Genomic DNA, 18,674 nt, shown 5'->3' with positions numbered 1-18,674 from the left:
ATGCCTCCACCCTTCCTCAGGGCTTACAGGCTGGGTCTTTAGATACCTCCCTTTGTTTAATGATGCTGTAACCTGCTAACATCTGGACATGTTCAGCTGTTCAGTTTATTCCCTCCAGCCAAGATTCGCCTCAGTAGGAGGAATGGCCAATTAAGGCTGCCTTGGTCCTTGGCTATTTGTATAAAGGGATCCCACCTTAAAAGTGGCCAGGTGTGCAAGGCTGTTGCCAGGTCTTCCAAACTGCAAACAGGTGAGAGAGGAGCTTCATAAAAAGACAGCTAACTATTTTAACGATATCTTCATCAGGAAGGACAGAGGTGCCTAGAAGGAAGGAAGAGACTAAACACACAGCTGCCACCACAATAGAGGTATAGAAATAGGTACACAGCGTCCCAACAGAGGTACTTAACTGTGAGGACCACAGCTTGGTATAATACAGCTGTCTGGGGACAATGACCAAGGGACAGAGGAGATTCCTGGCAGGGAATGGGCTGGTGTCTCCTCTGTCTTCAGAGGGCCTTCCCAACAGCACCCTCTCTGCTTTTGGTCTAGCCTAACTCACAGATCTCTGCCCTTGAGTCTCTTCCAGGCCTGCGGCTACTTTGTCCCAGGCTCTATCACAGGTAGCCAAGTCCAGCTCTTAGTAGTCTCAGGGTGCTCAGACAGAGTAGCTCAGGGGCAGAGAGTAGCTCTCTGGGATTGGATGGGTACACACATGGCTTTGTACCAGAAGCCATCCATCATTCTATGCCCTAGCAGACAGAAAAGATAAGCCCTGAGCACCCAGCCATGCAGACAGCTAGGTCAAGGTCTCTAGTGAGGACAACTGTAAGCTGAGCCCATGCAGCCCATCCCTAGCTCTCTCTTCACTGTGCTCTCAGCTTCTGACTCACAAAAGCACAGGACCATTGTGCACTGCATACATGCACTGGCTGCTGAGAGATGGGCACAGAAGGAAAAGGCATGAGCTGTCTCCAGCTTGAAAGGTTCTGGGAGACATTAAAATGGTAATTTTAAGGATAGGGAAGTGTAGAAAGATTGCCTGCCATGCCTTTGTTTAATCCACAGAACTATAATAAGTATACATTGATGTATAATAGATATGAAGGTAGGTAGGTAGATGATACATATGTATATATGCATATATGTGTGTATATATATGATAGATGAAACACATGAGAGAAAGGGAAGATGATAAATAGATGAGTGATAGATAGGTAGATAGATAGATGATCATGTGTGTGTGCCTATGTAAACATAGAGTACAATGAACATCACCCAACCCCACTGTGCACAGATAGAGAACATCCACCCCTTTATGGACACATTCTCCACAGCTGCAGAGTCCCCAGAAACTGAACCATAGGAGTTAAAGCTTTAAAGGCAGGAGGTTCAGATGCCAGGTATCCTCAGGGCTTCCCCATCCCCCTCAACCCTTATGTGCCTGACATCTGTGTCCCTCCCAAGCTGATCTGTTGAAAGCTTTGCTCCAGAAGAGATGGTGTAGGGACCTGGGGCTTTAGGAAAGTGGTTGGTTGGGTCAGAGGGTGGAGCCCTGGTGAATGGGATTGGCACTTTTATAAAAGGCTCCAGGGAGCTCCTATCCCTTTCCACCACAGGCAGACAGAACTGGGTGTGTGTGTGGCTTGGGAAGCAGCACTCACAAAGATCTGCTGTAGCCTGGGAGTCCAAGAACTGCATGAAATCACTGTGGATTGCTTCCAAGCCACATGGTCTGTAGAGATGAGCGACAAGTGACCAAGGGGCCTGGGGCCTGGAACTTGTTGGAGAATGTGTCATTTCTTGGCACATGGACCGCACTCTCAGTTTTGCCCTGGTGGCTTAATAGCTGTCTTGCTTCCCTAGTCCTCAGCCACACCACGTTCCCTCTTCTTTTTCTTATTACAGAGACATTGTCATATTGAGTCAGTGCCTTATCTCATCTCTAAATTAGGTCCACTTACAGCAGCCATGGGTTAGGACTCTGGTGTGTTGGGATCCTGGTAAAGAGGACTTTGGGCTCCCATGACTTGGGCAGTTGTGCAGCAGGTGTACAGACGGTGAGCCAATCACACTGCCGTTACTTCTTAGCAAGGCTTTCCCCTCCAACCAGCTGCTTGGGGAACTGGGCCTGAGATGCAATAGGGGTTCTGGGTTCTCACAAAAGGGGTTCTGGGTATTTCACTTTGCCCATCCGGAGAACAACAGTCCAGAGAAACTCCGGGGCAGAGCACACACATCCATTAAGTGAGCATCTACTACTAAGTCACAGACACCTAGTTAAGTTTCTAGTTTGGTCAAGCTTGATTTCCTCAGGTTCTCTATTTACAGACACACAATTTCCCTTCCAATCCTGTTATTCCTGGGGCTTGGAGAGGCCTCAATTGGTAAAGTGCTTCCTACATAATCATGAATACCTGAAGTAAATCCCATCACCTGGGTAAAAGTTGGCATGGTGGCATGCATGTACCTGTAGTCTGAGGAGGTAGGGACATGTGGATCCTGGGGCTCACTGGCCAGCTAGTGTCGCCTAGTCAGTAAGCTCTAGATCCCAGTGAGAGACGCTGTCTAAGATGAATTAAGCAGACAGATCTCGAGGAATGAGAATGAAGATTGACATCTATGTCCACAAATCAACATAGACACACATATACCCACACACTCACAGGTACATGCATAGTAAATAGATCATAGATGATAGATGATGACTGATGGATGATAGATAGATGGATCGATAGACAGATGACAGATGATAGATCTGTTCTTTTATTTCTCCATTTCAGCAAACCTGACTCTTCTGTTGAGAAATATAAAATTGTTGCTTGAAGTAAATCTGATTTTTCCCAACCTCACGCAGGCCTTCACCATTGGACCCATGACTGTGCCTCAGCCACTACAGAGTCTGTGTCTCCCCTTGCAACAGACGTGACAGGTCAGCACTGCCCTGCTTCCCAAGGGTCAAACATGCACTAAGAGCAGAGTCTGCCAAGGGCTGGATATGGCTTCCTTCAATCACTTGCCTCTGGCTTGCGGTAATGAAGTCACCTGACCTCACTGCCACATGACGAGTGAGCCTCCCATTCTTGGTGCCATAGTGATTGGTCCATGTCATTCTTCAGACATGGCCAGGACTGCCCTCTACTATAGCATTGGGATGTATCGAGTGGCCCGGCCAGGTGATGCAGCCTATGCCAAATCCTTACATGATGGTTCTCACTCCCCTGTAGCCTCTGGAGCTGAGGACTTAATCCAGGAAGAAAGGGCTTAGCATAGCTTCCTTAGTTTCCTCCTAGCTCACAGAATGGGGTAGCCTAGATGGAAGACATAGCCAATCACACCAGAGTCTAAGATCTACAGCAGCACAGGTGAAGGAGTAGAACCTGAGAAGTCGATGACTCCCCCAAGGAGCAAGCAGGTGGAAGACTGATCAGGGCCAGGAGCGATTGGTACCAACTACATGACTCATCAACCCACCCCCTGCCCTCCTTCTGTGGCTTGGCATTGTGTGGAGCTTGGAGCCTGTGGGTCAGGAAAGAAAATACTGAGGCTTGCCTGTAGGAGACACCCAATGAAAACCCTTCTGGAACTTTCCAACTGCTAAGGAGCGGCTGTCTGATGATGTATGCAGCTCCTTCCTTCTGGAAGAGAAAGAATGCGGATACTCTCTGAACAAAGGTCTCTCTCAGGTATCCCTGCTGGACAGCCCAGCAATTCCACAGTGCACCAACTCTGTACTGTTGGTCACACTGACCCCAGCTCCTAGCAGATGTCACTGTCCTACCCCCAGCTTTCATGCAAGAGTGTTTGTGTTCCCTTACTATGTCAATATGAAGGGAATAATGCACAATCATGGGATAGATTACATTTTAAGAAATGGAAAACACATTTTACCAAACCAAGAGCATAACGTTGAGGGCACATGCTGGATTCCATATGTGCTGAAGTTCTTGTGGACTGCCTGCTTCGGTGGCTTTTTTTATAGCGAAGCCTTTCTCGTGTTCATTAATACAGGTTCCATTTCTAGCTTCAGCCAGTGCCAGCTTCAGCCTGAGGCATTCCTGCTGATTTCCCCAAGGGGACTTAGAAATGTGTGGGAAAACAAAACAAAACAAAACTGAATTCAAAGTTGGATATGGATAAGAAAGAAAGTGATTTCTAAATCCCAGAGGCTGAGCCAGGGCCCATGAAGGCCTCACCCTGGCAGGCTGGGTGGGGCTCCAGCAGCTGAGAGATGCTCAGTGACCAAGTCATACAGTGGAAAATCAGTGTTTGCTGTGAATTAGTCTACTGCAGGTGCAGGGAACACAAAGTCCGGGGCCGTGATGCTGTCAGAGGCAGCAAGGGGTCTAGCCTTGTCAGTGGTGGGCAGGAACAGGCTGCTGCTCTTGGAGCTAGGTGACTTGGGACTCTTGCCCAGCCCAGCTGATGTGATTTTCCCGGTTTAGCAAACAAAGACAAGGGTAGAGCGTGCACAAAACTTTAAAAAAGAAATCGAAAGACAATGGCTTATCCACTTTTGAGGAAACACAGTTGCCATCTTGATCTTGGCCATCCATAACTATAAATGTCCAGGTCTCGAAATGTACACATTCTACCTTGTAGAACACTGAAATAATACAATTATTGCGATTTGATTTATGCATACCCTGCCCCACTGCCCCGAGAACCGTGATTTCCAGTCTTTGAGTGAAAGATGTTGGTAGGTCTTATTGGCTGACGATACCAAGCGGATGGCTTGTGGGTTTCACTCTGGGCAGGGTGGTGGTTGTCTACTAGCCTTGGGCCTGTGCCAGCAGCCAGGATCTGCATGTGGGCACAGCCTCTGTCTACTTTCACAATTGCCTCTGGGAGGCTTTGAAGCCCCAGAACATGTCCCTAAGGGCTTGTCTGAAAAGCCTGGTTTTGTTCAGCCCATCTATTTTCAAAGCTGGCAGGGAAAAAGATATGTGTAAGTAAGGTACCTAGCGATTAGCGAGTACACCTGGCCCTGCTTTTTAGCACATTCCTGGTGATTGCAGGGAGTGGCTGCCTCCCTAAGTGAGGCTCTAACCAGGGAAGGCCTTAGGTTTTTAACTCCAGCCCCTCCAGGACCCAGCATACCTTTTCAGCCTCCTTCCTTCCTGGAGGCTGCCCTGAGCCTTGGTCCTCATTAGTCCTAAATAGCCACAGGGAGGGGATATGGATGGGAAAGATCCCGCTGACCTGTGGTATCCTCAGGGACTCTGAAGGGGAGGACTGGTGCTGGAAAGAAAGTAGTTTCTAAACCCCAGAGGCCACACTACGGGTCAGGGACTCTAAGTAGCTCAGGCTACCCTAGAACTGGCTGTAGTTCCCACGCTCAGTGATTCCCTAAGCACCCTGAAACCCTGCACCCACAAGCCCTGTACCCCCAAGCCCTGCCCTGGAACAGCAGAGGAAGGAATGCCCTGTCCTAGCCCTGGGCTTCTCTTCTCCAAGTTTCTTTGTGAAGAGCAGAGCTTCCTGCTCACCGGGAGTAGAAACAAGGAATGGAAGTTTGTTCGCAGACTCTAGTAGACCACTGACCATACACGACTAGTCACAAATGGTAACTGGTATGAACCTGATATATGACTAGTCACAAATGTTAACAGATATGAACCTGATAGATCCTAAAGAAAACTGTCACCTAACCGTGGGACCCTTATAACTTTTTCAGCAATGAAACTCAATTAAAGGACCCCCAAGCTGCTTTCAAGTCAAGTAAGGGAGAATGTGTGTTGCAGATCTGTAATTTTTCAGAAAGAATGAGTGCTCCAGGCAACTGAGGAATGCAGAACGCTGGAGGGGAAAAGCATCTGGAGTGATTACTTAATACCAATCAGTCAACTCTAAACACACACACACACACACACACACACACACACACACACACACGTAACATTATACAGACTGAGAGAGTTCTATTATGCACTTAGGAACACACATACACTACACTACACAGAACAACGATTTAAGAAAAAGAGGCCATAAATTTGAAAGAGTGCAGTGGGGCTGGTACATGAAAGATTTGGAGGGAAGGAAGGGAAAGAATAAATTATGCAATTATATTACACATCTAGAAAATAAAAATAAGAAAAAAAGCAAGCAAGAGAGAGAGAGAGAGAGACACAGAGAGAGACAGACAGACAGACAGAAGGAAGGAAGGAAGGTAAGTTGGAGGAAAGTTCTAACTGCAGCCCACTGGGAACCCTGAATTAAGATGGAGCAGCATTTGTGAGCACCCCGAAGCCTCTCCACTGCATTTAAGACAGGAAAATATGACTCTTCACCACAGAATCAACCTGCCCACCCTGCTCAGTGTCACCTGCATGATGTACAGACACGTGTCTGCACCAGGGACTAGCCTGAGGACCTGCAGTGGCTCAGGCTAGCCCAAGTGCCTCCATCCTCTCAGAAACGGTCCCCAGACACTTCTTTACCTCTGGCGGTGTGTCTTAGTCGGGGTTTCTATTCCTGCACAAACATCATGACCAAGAAACAAGTTGGGGAGGAAAGGGTTTATTCGGCTTACACTTCCATACTGCTGTTCATCACCAAGGAAGCCAGGACTGGAACTCAAGCAGGTCAGGAAGCAGGAGCTGATGCAGAGGCCATGGAGGGATGTTCTTTACTGGCTTGCCTCACCTGGCTTGCTCAGCCTGCTTTCTTATAGAACCAAGACTACCAGCCCTGAGATGGTCCCACCCACAAGGGGCCTTTCCCCCTTGATCACTAATTGAGAAAATGCCTTACAGTTGGATCTCATGGAGGCATTTCCTCAACTGAAGCTCCTTTCTCTGTGATAACTCCAGCTGTGTCAAGTTGACACAAAACTAGCCAGTACAATTGACCCCTTGTCAACTTGACACACAAAAACATCACTAGTAAGCCTCAACCCTTACAATCTTATTCATCCCCATTCTAAATAACTTTAAAAGTCCCACAGTCTTTACATATGCTTAAAATTTCAATCTCTTTAAAATATCCATCTCTTTTAAAATCCAAAGTCTTTTTACAATTAAAAGTCTCTTAACTGTGGGCTCCACTAAAACAGTTTCTTTCTTCAAGAGGGAAAATATCAGGGCACAGTCACAATCAAAAGCAAAAGTCAATCTCCAACTGTCCAATGTCTGGGATCCAACTCACGATCTTCTGGGCTCCTCCAAGGGCTTGGGTCACTTCTCCAGCCAGGCCCTTTGTAGCACACGAGTCATCCTCTAGGCTCCAGATGCCTGTACTCCACTGCTGCTGCTGCTCTTGGTGGTCATCTCATGGTACTGGCATCTCCAAAACACTGCATGACCCCTTCAGTCCTGGGCCATCAATTGCAACTGAGGCTGCACTTTCACCAATGGCCTTCCATGGCCTCTCACTGTGCCAAGCCTCAGCTGCTCTGCTCAACTCCTTCATGCCTTCAAAACCAGTACCACCTGGGTGACCCTTACACATTACCAAGTCCAGCCACAGCACAAGGTACAACTTTGGCTATATCTGGAACACAGCCACTGTGCTTTCAGAAAATACTTCCCAGAAGATGTCACCTCAATGATGCTGGTCTCTTCTTAATCACCGCTAATTTCTTAGCTCCAGCTAACCAGCATCAATAGTCCCAGTAATGCAAAGTTTTTGCTTTAGTAGTTCTGGTATCTTGTTAATCACAGCTGATTCTTCAGCCCCAGCTAACCAGAACTACAGAATCTTCACAATCAAAACAGGAATGGCCCTGAAAAGAGTCTTTAATTTTCCCTCTGAAATTTCACACACCAGAGCTCCAACTTCTGCAGTGTTCTCAACATTATCTTCCAAGCTCCTACACAACATCCGACAGAGGTCTTAACAATGGATGGATCTTCAAGCCCAAAGTTCCAAAGTCCTTCCACAGTCCTCCCCAAAACATGGTCAGGTTGTCACAGGAATACCCCACTCCACTGGTACCAATTTGTCTTAGTCGGGGTTTCTATTCCTGCACAAACATCATGACCAAGAAACAAGTTGGGGAGGAAAGGGTTTATTCGGCTTACACTTCCATACTGCTGTTCATCACCAAGGAAGCCAGGACTGGAACTCAAGCAGGTCAGGAAGCAGGAGCTGATGCAGAGGCCATGGAGGGATGTTCTTTACTGGCTTGCCTCACCTGGCTTGCTCAGCCTGCTTTCTTATAGAACCAAGACTACCAGCCCTGAGATGGTCCCACCCACAAGGGGCCTTTCCCCCTTGATCACTAATTGAGAAAATGCCTTACAGTTGGATCTCATGGAGGCATTTCCTCAACTGAAGCTCCTTTCTCTGTGATAACTCCAGCTGTGTCAAGTTGACACAAAACTAGCCAGTACACGGTGTGAACTTGTGCCTGGTATGGCCTGTTTCAGCACTGCCTTTATGACTGCCCAAGTACCAGGAAGATTTGCTTGCCAGCACATGAGCACAACTCCCTACTGTGTGCTGGCTTCTCAGCATTAGGAAGCCCAGGGGATTAAGGTGTGTTTTTCTGGGCGACTAATTTGAAGTAGCGTCCAGTAAATAGAAATGGTTTACAACAGCAGAAAAATCATCCAACACGATGTGGTTCTATAGATGTCCCTGTCTGCTGTGCAGAGACTCTGTCCCCCTGAGAATGGAACCAGAGGGACCATGAAGCAGTGAGGGCCACACCGCTGATCCCAGAAAAAGTTAGGGCGTCATGGGTGAGAGTAGAAAGTGCAGCAGTGGGAGAGCTGGAGGAGTATGCAGTAGGTCATGTGGTAAGACACCATGGTACATGTGACAGGCAAGACAGACAGACAAACAGACAGGGTGTACTGACTGCACACAGGCATGAAGCAGGAACTCAGGAATAGGGAGACTGGTGGAGTGACCCTCCAGAGTGCACATTCCTGAGAACTCTGCAATTACTCAGGACAATTCAGACCCACCCTCCCCTGGGCTTTGTTTCTGCAGATGAAGACTTGGACCAGTGATGCTTCTGTGTTTCAGTGGGTGCTGTTGACGGCTTGGCTCAGCCTCAGATGTAATTTTAGGAAGGCAGAGATATATATTTTAATCTTGTCGATGTTGTTTCTTACTGGGGAAAAAGTCAGCTTACTAACAAAGAGCAGCACTCCTAAGCCAGCACTATCTACAGACAGCAGACAGACGCTGTCCGTTTGTCCTGTTCTATTGCATACACACCACAGCCTCCACCACCCTGAGGCTGAAGATGTGGAGAGTGAAGCGAAAAGAGCAAGCTTTGTCTTTTCCTGTCTCTCACATGAGGTGTGAATGATGCAGGTGCTTGTCATAGTCTTGAGGGCCAAGGAAAGGCTAGCAGAGAGCAGAGAGGGGCTGCTGACCTGCAGGTGACGTGGGCAAAGGACATCCAGCAGCAGGGTCCCAGGCTCAGCTTTCTGCTGCCTGTTTACTGATCTAAAAGATTTAGACTCCCACAGAGATCTCCATTTCTTAAGTTAAACAGTCAATTAAACAGGGCGAGCTGAGCAGCCATGCACGTTAACCATTAAACCCGGAGAGGGAGAATCAACCCACTCCAGCTCCCACTCTGAGCTGCTCATGGGGCCTCAACCTAGGGGTGTGGTCCAGTAAATGTCAGCATCAACCTCAGAGAAGAGCCATGTCTGTGAGCCTAAACCCCTGTCCCGGGTGACAGTCAGTGAAGGGGGGCTGGGGAGGACTGACTTGCTTCTGAGCTCAGGGTGAAAAACTCTTTCACCTGCTCCCGGGGACATTATTGGGAAGGTCTGAGGCTCAGGACAGGGGTCAGAATGTAAGGACGACATTGATGCTTATCCAAGTTTGGAGAGACAAGGACACTTGGGCTTGAGACTGAGGTATCGTGGACCACAGAGAGAAGCCCCACCCACTGCCAGCCTGTGTCAGCAAGAACCCACAGTGTTGATAGGACTGTTACCCGCATGCTAGAGAGAACCCAGGGTCCCTCCCCTCCCTTTTCCTTCTCAGTCTCCCCATGACCAGGACGGTCACTGAGACAAAGCACCAGAGAGAGTCTTCCCAGCAAGATGGCAGCCATTTGCTCAGTTATGACTTCTACCAAGTCCCTGTACCAGCCAGTGTAGACAACAGATTCCTCCATCAAAAAAAAAAGAAAGAAAGAAAGAAAGAAAGAAAGAAAGAAAGAAAGGAAGAAAGGAAGAAAGAAAAGAAAGGACAATTGTGGAGGTTGGAGAGATGGCTCAGCAGTTAATAGAGTTCTTGGAGGACCTGACTTTGGTTCCCAGCTCAAGACTGCCTGTAACGCCAGTTCCAGAAAATCTAGCACCTCTGCCCTTTCTGGGTATGCAGATGCATACACCCACAGGAAAACTCACACAGAATTAAAATTCATAAAAGTGAATCAAAGAGAGAGAGGGACAGAGACAGAGACAGACAGACAGACAACACTGGAACTTCAGGGATGAGAGAAGTAAAAACAGCCCCCACATTGCTGATCTAAACACAGAGAGGACCAGCTGCCAGCCCAGGGTCCCCGAGCCAGAGCCCAAGGTTTCCAGACCCCAGCACAGCACCCAGTCCCTGCCCAGGAACAACTCTAAGGGTCATTGCTTCCTGCTGCCTCCTACAGCATACCCTGCCCTGCCTTCCTGGCCCTGAAGTTGCATGTAGAATTACCACACAAAAAGGAACCCGGTGGTTAACCAGTTTGAATGGAAATTGAGCACCAGAGAAAGCAGAGCAAATGCCACCATTAGGCCAATAGTTACAGCCACCTCAGTGGAGAAAGCAGGTCTCAGCTGCAGGAATGTCTGATGGTTACTCTGTAAACAGGGGGCTTAGAAGAAACATCCCCGCCCACTCTGCCCTGCTCAGACTTGCTCCCTCCACAGAAGAGCCAAGTGCAGAGTGACCTATGATGGAGATGAGCGTGTAACTAACTCATCGTGACCACGTTCTATTTCTACGTGGAATAAATATGTTGCTTCAACTCCCACATGGGACTATTTTAAGGTAGATTTCTCTTAAGCTATATGCATAGAAGACTTTGGGTTTTTTTACACATGGCTTTTCTTAGAAAAGAAAGGAAAGAAGGGGAGAGAGAGAGAAGAAACAAAGGAAGGGAGGAAAAAGGAAGGAAAGAGAAAAGAAAAAAGAAAGAAAAGAAAGAAAGAAAGGAAGAAAGAAAGGAAGGAAGAAGGAGAGAGAGAGAGAGAGAGAGAGAGAGAGAGAGAGAGAGAGAGATTGATTTGGGTCCTAAAACAAGCTAGAATCCATTTTTGCTTCATCTGCTCTGCAGCTGTCACCTGGAGGCCCTGCTCAGGCAGCCAAGCGGTTAACCTGCTCCATGAGAAAGAGGGGCTGTGTTTGGCAGCAGGCAAGGCCTTTGGTAGTAAGATCTCTAATCAACACCTGCAGGTCCACAGTGTAGGTGGGACATGAATACACTGCTTTCTGTGGCTTTTAAAGTGAGCCCAGGATGAAAACTCTGGAACGGAGCTGGAGTTGAGAAAAGAGTCAAGTAGCTGTTCATTGAAAGGCATTTTCCAGTCTCTAAAACAACAGTCATGGTTTCAGCTCTCAGGCTGGCGCCGCTGCCAGGCTGCACACAGCACACATTGCCCAGTGCATCCTATCAGACCATCATCCCATCAAAGGTGGGCCCAGAGCAGGGGTGTTGGCCCCATACCACATGCCCCACTCTAACGTCCTCTGGTGTTTTTGTGTGGCTGTGTGTTTTTTTTTTCAGAGACATGCAGAACGCCTGGGAAGGGGGCCACAGTGAACAAACCCCAGCACATCTCTGGCTGATGAAAGCATTCCCTTCATGGAACAGAGACAGGAAAATCGGGTCATTTAAAACCAAGCAACTCCGTATTGTGGGATACGGTGTTTTATTCCCTGGACAGTGAATTCGGAGACCTCTGCCTCCTGTAATCACCATACATGTCCTCCTCCCCAAGACCAATAGGTCAACATATCCACCCAAGGGCCAAGGTTGGTTGGACTTCAGCCTTATCCTATGAACAGGGCCACATGCCTGTTCCTTCCCAGACCACGTGGAGACACCATACCACAGCTGCTGCTGTTAGCCATGGCAGCCAGGGCCCAGCTCTGAGGTCCCATCTCTGTTGGACCTGTGAGGAGATTCCACCCCGCCATCTGGCCCCATCCCAGTTTTGGGAAACAGATGGCACTAAGCTCTGTTTAAACTGAGCAACAATCTTTTCTCATCTCATGGGCAGATTGTCTCCTCCTTCTGGAGTTCTGGGGTGCAAGATTTTCCATAACAAATCCCCTACGCCCCCACCCTGCTGTATCTCACTCTGGCTGGACAACTGGGTGGGCCAGAGACAGCACTGATTCCCAACCTGGCTCTTCCAAAAACGAATCCCACCCACCTCGCCTGTCTGGTAGAAACACCTAGAACAAGAGTCTACTCAGTCATAATCAGAAGGCAAATTGCAGGGGGGGGTGAGTAGAATATGAATTATACGCTTCACCAGCAGGTGGGCACAGAAACAAGCCATCCCATCCTTCCCCACAGCCTGTTATGAAGCCCAGGAGACAGACCTTCAAGTTAGCAAGCCCAGAATTGTTGGTATGCCGAGGCCGTTGGCAGAGAAAAGCAGTGGCTTCGGTGGCTAGTCTCTCTTTCAGACTTAGGCGTGAGAGCCACAGACCTGTGCTAACAAAATGGGAAGGACCTCTTCTACTTTGCTTTCTGTTGCTGTGATAAAACATTCCCACCAAAAGCAGCTTGTGTGAAGAAAGGGTTGATTTCAGCTTATACTTCCAGGTACCAGCTTATCTCTGAGGAAGGGAACTCAAGACTAGACAGCTCTGTCTCCAGCTTTGACACCCACCGATGTTGCCTGTTTCATGACTAAGGGAACAAGGTTCTCTCACACACAAGAGCCTAACCGTGCAAAGTCCCAACCAGAGTGACACACCCCCTTTTGTTGTCCCAACAGCAGCACGGCTGTGTGCCTGGTCATGTGTTAACAGTTTGTGTGTAGACACAGTATCAGTGTGTATATTGTGTGGTATGTTACGTGCATGTGTGTGGTGGTGGTGTGTATGTGTGTGTGTGTGTGTGTGTGTGTGTGTGTGTGTATGTCTGGGTATAAGTTTTACGTGGTATATATTGTATGTGTGTGTGTATGTGGTATGTGGTGTTTCATGTACACACATGAGCAGATGCAAAAGAACCTATGATTTTCTATGTGGGCAGAACACCCAAGTTCCTGTGGCTGCTTCCCTGGTCTTACTCTGCACGATCACAGCTTTCTTCCTAAAGTGGAGTCCTGTAGGCTAAGAGACTCAGAGAGCTTTAGCAGGAACTCTCAAGAGTGATTGCTGGTGTTGCTGGAAGTACAGGTAGTCTCAGTGGACATGGGTCTACTTCTGCATTGTGGCTTTCAGCCTCCATGTAGTGCCCCAGAATGAGCCTGATGGGAGAGAGGCATCCCTGGGATTCATCCCCAAACACTTGTGGTGCCCAGAAACTGCCACCAAACCCTTGGCATCTGTCATCACCACCCATGGTTCCCACACGTGCTTTGGCAACCTGGGGTGGGATGGGGCTGTGTATGCTGTATGAAATCCTTGTCACTGCTCTGAGGATGTGCACAGGCATGCCTACTCCTGCTAGAGACAAGGGCTCTCCCATTGCCTTTAAGGATGCCCGCGCTCCCTGGCCTTTAACAATTCAAGGGGCCTGATTCCCTGTTAACTGTGCACATAACAACTGTGCACATAACGGGGAAACAAATGCTATATAGTGAAGACCTAGGTTCAAGAACTAGGAGGTGGGTAGGCTCCTACACTTCTAATTCCAGGGTACAGATCTCCTGTGGATCCTCTGGCCTTGCCTTTTGCCAAGACTGGCTTTCTGTGAATTCTCTCTCTTTTTCTTCTTCAGCTGGTGGAAAACCTGCTCAGAAACATGAACTCGTCCCAGATATCCTCCTCCTGTTAGCAGATATGTAGGGCATATTGTAGATATGTGGTATATACTGTATGTGTGTGTGGTGCGTGGTATTTCGTGGGTGAGACTGCTCCATACCCTGTACTCCTGGTGTGCTGCAGGATGCAGGCTTTTCTACCCAGCACCCCTGAGACCTGTGCAGCCTTGCTCCCAGGCCCACTCAAGCTCATCAGATACTACACAAGCCTCTTTGATCTTGGCTTACTGAGGAAAGAACACACCTGAGCTCTCTCATCCCAAAGCCCTGTGTCCCACCCTCCACCCTGCCACTGCCTCAGGCAGCAGGCAACAGTTTTACCCATAGCCTATTACCCTTTCTGATGCTCTCTTGCTTAGGATTCCACCCCCTTGCTGGGTTCCACCCCCACCCACCCTGCTGTGTCTTTGTAGAACACATACTCAGATGGGGGCTGGGCTGCACTGCTGTTATCTTGCTGGGGCCAGCACTGTTGTTATCTTGCTGTGACCCTGTTGACATACTCTAAAAACATAAAACAGATGCTCTGGCCAAGCTCCCTGACTCTTGAATAAACAAAAAAGGGCCAGCTGAACTCCTCGTCAGGCCTGGGTTATCATGGGTTCATTTTCCTAGAGGAGAAAATAGGAGTTGAGGAAAGCAGCTGTTAGCTGTCTCTGGCTGTTAGCTTCACCTAGCTGCCCACACTGGACCTTCAGCAGAGGTTGCTGCCACCCACTGCAGTCTGGGGCTCCTCAGGCACCACCTAGCTCTAATAGCTTCCCAGGTGAAATACAACCTGTGGGGCCACAGACAACTGACTCCAGGGGCATTCACTGGCCCACCAGCTCTTGTCTGGGGCCCTTGGTCTCTTCCTTTCGCTGCTTGGCCCCACTGTCCTCTCTGGAATTCTTTCTTCTAGTCCCAGGTTGGCCAGATCCTTGACCAAAACATCCTTACACAGTTCTCAGCCCCATGTAGATTCTCCAACAAGCTATGGCTTTCAGTCCCCAGACAAGGTAAAAACTTCACAGAGATGAGATATGCCCGGCTCTGAGGAGGACACGGTGACAGTGGTCCCTCCCTCCAGATTTCTGAAAGGCAACACAGGTCCCAACAGGTGAGGATGGAGAGAATTGTGTGGAGGAAGGGCTGGCATTGCTAGTTCCCACTCCTTGGGCACTTTCCCCACCAAGCCCAGGCACTGCTGAGTTTCCTGGCTCTCTGAAGGAGGAGTGTCTTGGACTCTCCAGGATGTGGTTGCAGCTAGAGGTGAATCAGCTACAGCAGGAGTCTCTATGAAGGCACTGGGGTTGGGGGAGGAAACCTGAGGCTATTGGTCCTCTTGAGCTCTCAGGAAATAAGCATTAACTGTTGAGGGGCTCTGACCTACTTTGTTCCTTCATTAGGAATTGTAGGAAGCTCCCCTCCTCTGGAGAGTTTGGAAACAGACATGATGGCACAGGCCTTTTAGCCCAGTTGTTCAGTAGGAGGAAGGCAGATCTATCTCCAAGACTGTGACTTCTATGCCATCTTAGGCAACTTCATGAGACCCTGTCTTAAAGCAAAAGTAAAACTAGGGCTGAGGGTGTAGCTCAACAGAAGAGGCTTGACTGGCATGAGGGGATTGGGGGGGGGGGGCGGGACTCACAAATCCCCAGTGTCATCTCTGCCAAGAAGCACTAGGAGAGAGCAGAGATCTGCAGGTGGTGGCTGAAGTGGAAAAGGCACAAAGTATATTGAAAATACGTCTCAGTGCACACAAGAAGACTAGGGGTATGTTTATGCTAACTCCCCTGCTCCAGTGACAGCAGCCCTGGCCTTCTGAATTCCATCCATAGCCAGAAAGCTATGTGTCATGGTGAGAGTGGGGAGGGGAGGGACTTCACCATTCTGAACCTCAGACAGGAGTGAGAGAAGAGGCGGTCTGCAAGGCTTTCTCTGCTAAGGCACTAGGACATACTTTAACTTCTGTTTGGTGACACCCCCTCCCCCCATCAGAGCACACAAAGTCTCAGACAGGCTCGAACTGTGATCTGTATGTCTCAAAGGGCCCACTCTCAAGCCTTCTTGTTAGATGGATGGGTCTGTACTCTCTGGCACACATTACCTTGTGGTATCTCCATACCATAGTGGCTCTCCATGCTGGCATAGATGCCCCATGAGGCCTCCAGACTGGTGCAGATCTTAGGAAGGAGCTGAGGCCTTGGTTGTATGTTGTTTCTAACCTGGTGATACCCACAGCTCTCCTGGGAAAGCTGCCCTATGCAGACTGACTGCAGCCTTGCCTTACCTCTTTGGTGGTGTCATTCAACTGGAAGCTCACAGAGGCTGCTGGGTAGAAACACTGAGCATTGGTAAGGGAACTACAGGGTTCCTGGGGGCTCCTGGGGGTTCTTAGGGGCACAGCTCACAGCCTTAAATCATACCTAGGCAGTAGTTCCAGGAACATGTCAGAGGTCACAAAGGAATACGCTATAATACCACAAGTATCCAGATACACGTGCAAGAGATTTCCACTCTTACCTTAAACCCCTGAGATGCACTGCTAATGTGTAAAGCTAAGCCCAACACACCCCTGCCCATGAAGCTGAGGCTGCTAACACTGTTCTTCCCTCTGTTACCATGGTAGGTCTCCTAGTAGAAGAAACCCCTGCTTGCCAGTATAGGGAACAGGGTCAGGCTGTCCCATGCTGTTAAACTCTGCAGGTGGAAGACATATATGGGTGATCCAAGGACTGCAGGCTCTCTAGCGTCAGGAATCAAACCATTCCCTTCCCTAGTAGGAGCCTAGCATGAGTGTCTATAGCCCAAAAGCCCAGCAGGATATACATAGCTGGTCTGAGTCCCAGGTTAATTTTTAAAACTTCTGTGAACTCTCAGAGACTCCCCAAGAATAAACAGCATTAATTATCCCCCAGGACCTTGCTCTGGGAGGAGTTCACAGAGGTCAAGAGGAGCCAGGAGGGAAGCCTTTTTCAGGGAGCACTGAAAGGGCTTGCTTTACATAAACACTTTAAAAACCAAGACAGCAGCCTGAACTTCCATGCGGGGCCAGTATGACTCTCTCAACCCAACCGCAACTGGTTCACTGGGGTGGTTGGGACAGTAGCCTTTTCGGGTTTCTAGCTCAGTGAACAGACTCAGAAATGTCCTTTAAGACCTTCCAACTGCGAGCCTCTTCCACTTTTGGAAGACTATGGGGGAGGTTTGCAAAGGATAGTCCTATGTTCCTCTCAGTTGAGATGCGTCTGAATTCCAGGAGAGGCCCACCATTGTAGGAAGCTTTATTTAAATTCTCCCATATGTTTTTACGTTAAAACAAATAACATCTTTGTTGGGATTAGCCACTTTAAGAGCTAGCAGCTTTCCAAAGATGTCAAGGCTCTCATGTGCTTGGTGCTGTTCGGTCTTCCTGGCTTTGTGGCTCCAGGGCTATCTAGTCCATCTTTCTTAAGAAGCGTCAGTGGCTGCTTCAACAAGCCTGGGTGAATGCAGCACCTCAAGCGGCATCTGGTGACAGACAGACAGACAGACAGACAGACAGACAGAATACATGGTATTCGGACCTTGGTAAACAGGCACCCTGACAGTCAAAATTATCTAGAGGGAACACAGCAACCCTCACCTACCACCGAGCTCCTCTCTTGACAGCAGGAGTTACCCCTGAGGACTGTGATTGTACCTCTGTGACTGTTTCACCCCAACACACAGACCTCCCTGCACTCGGCCAGGTGGAGGCTCATGTGGGTGCCAACGATAGTCTACTCAGAAAGCAGGGTCCTTATAGGTCACAAGTAGATCAACACAGGCTCTGATAACTGGTTTTTGTGCAGGTCTCTAAGATGTAGAGGCCCAGTTGATGTCTGCCCAGAGGTGATGGGAGAAGATTTTAAGACAGGACAGGACTCCATAGAAACTCAGAGAGAGGCATGCTGACAGTCCCACCCTTCCTGACACAATACTGGAGCCCCCACCAGCAGCCAGTAGCTTCCTCTGCTTTTGAGAGCAGAAATCACCAAGAGAGCTGTGGTCTACCAAGCATTTAGCCCCAGATGAGTGGCCATCCTGGGTCAAAGGGCCTCCTCTAGTCTAATCCAAGTTGGTCAGGGAGCACTGTGCTTCTTAGGGGCCCAAAGAGTATGAAACATAACAACCAAAAGATGCTGCTATCGATTATCTGTCTGCTCAGCTCAGAATCCAGGAAGGAAATCTGTGTGTCCCACTACTATGTTCTAGTGACACTGATGGGGGGCTTGGGGCCTGAGCACACTCACAAGGAAATGTTGGGGGTAGTCTCATAGACTGTGAGCCTTGTCAGATCCAGGCTCCCCCTCCCCCACTGGCAATGCAATACCCCAGAGGGGTAATTCAGAAGGTTCTGAGAAAACAAGAGATAAGGAGTCTGTCTGCTCACCTGCTGGAGGCCGGGAGGGTTAGGGTTAGGGACTCCTCCTGCAGTGGATGACAAAGCACAGCAGAAGAGAAAAGAGTGGGCTTAAAAATGTGAACCGGTAGCAGCAGGGAGCTGAACACCTTTGGTAATGAGCCCACGGGAAGGTGAGGCCTGACCTCCAAATATGGGTTACAGGCTGCTCATTTCCGGGACCGCACGCACTTCCACGGAGATTCTAATGGAATGTAGATGCAGGGAGAACTGGGTTTCTGCTGCCCGTCCTTCTGCTGTACCAGAGTGAAGAACGGCATAGCGTGCAGGGAAGAAAGATTAGCGTCTTCACAGCTCTGGTGTCTGCAGGGGACCTGTGCCTTCTAAATGGTCAC

At 48.9% G+C, this 18,674-nt stretch overlaps 1 long non-coding RNA gene across 1 annotated transcript; it reads right to left on the bottom strand.

Annotated features, from left to right (window-relative positions):
* Nucleotides 1–17,156: 17,156 nt before the first annotated feature.
* On the bottom strand, nucleotides 17,157–18,457 carry Gm34426. Its single transcript, XR_385407.1, has 2 exons — nucleotides 18,310–18,457; nucleotides 17,157–17,405 (listed from the first exon to the last, which is right to left on the bottom strand). It is a non-coding gene; the product is annotated as a predicted gene, 34426 (long non-coding RNA).
* Between the last annotated feature and the right edge of the window lie 217 nt (nucleotides 18,458–18,674).

This window comes from Mus musculus, chromosome 17 (genome assembly GCF_000001635.26).
Source record: "Mus musculus strain C57BL/6J chromosome 17, GRCm38.p6 C57BL/6J".
NCBI classification, from domain to species: domain Eukaryota; kingdom Metazoa; phylum Chordata; class Mammalia; order Rodentia; family Muridae; genus Mus; species Mus musculus.
The sequence above is the reverse complement of the archived record's forward strand: the minus strand, read 5'-3'. Positions and strand labels throughout refer to the sequence as shown.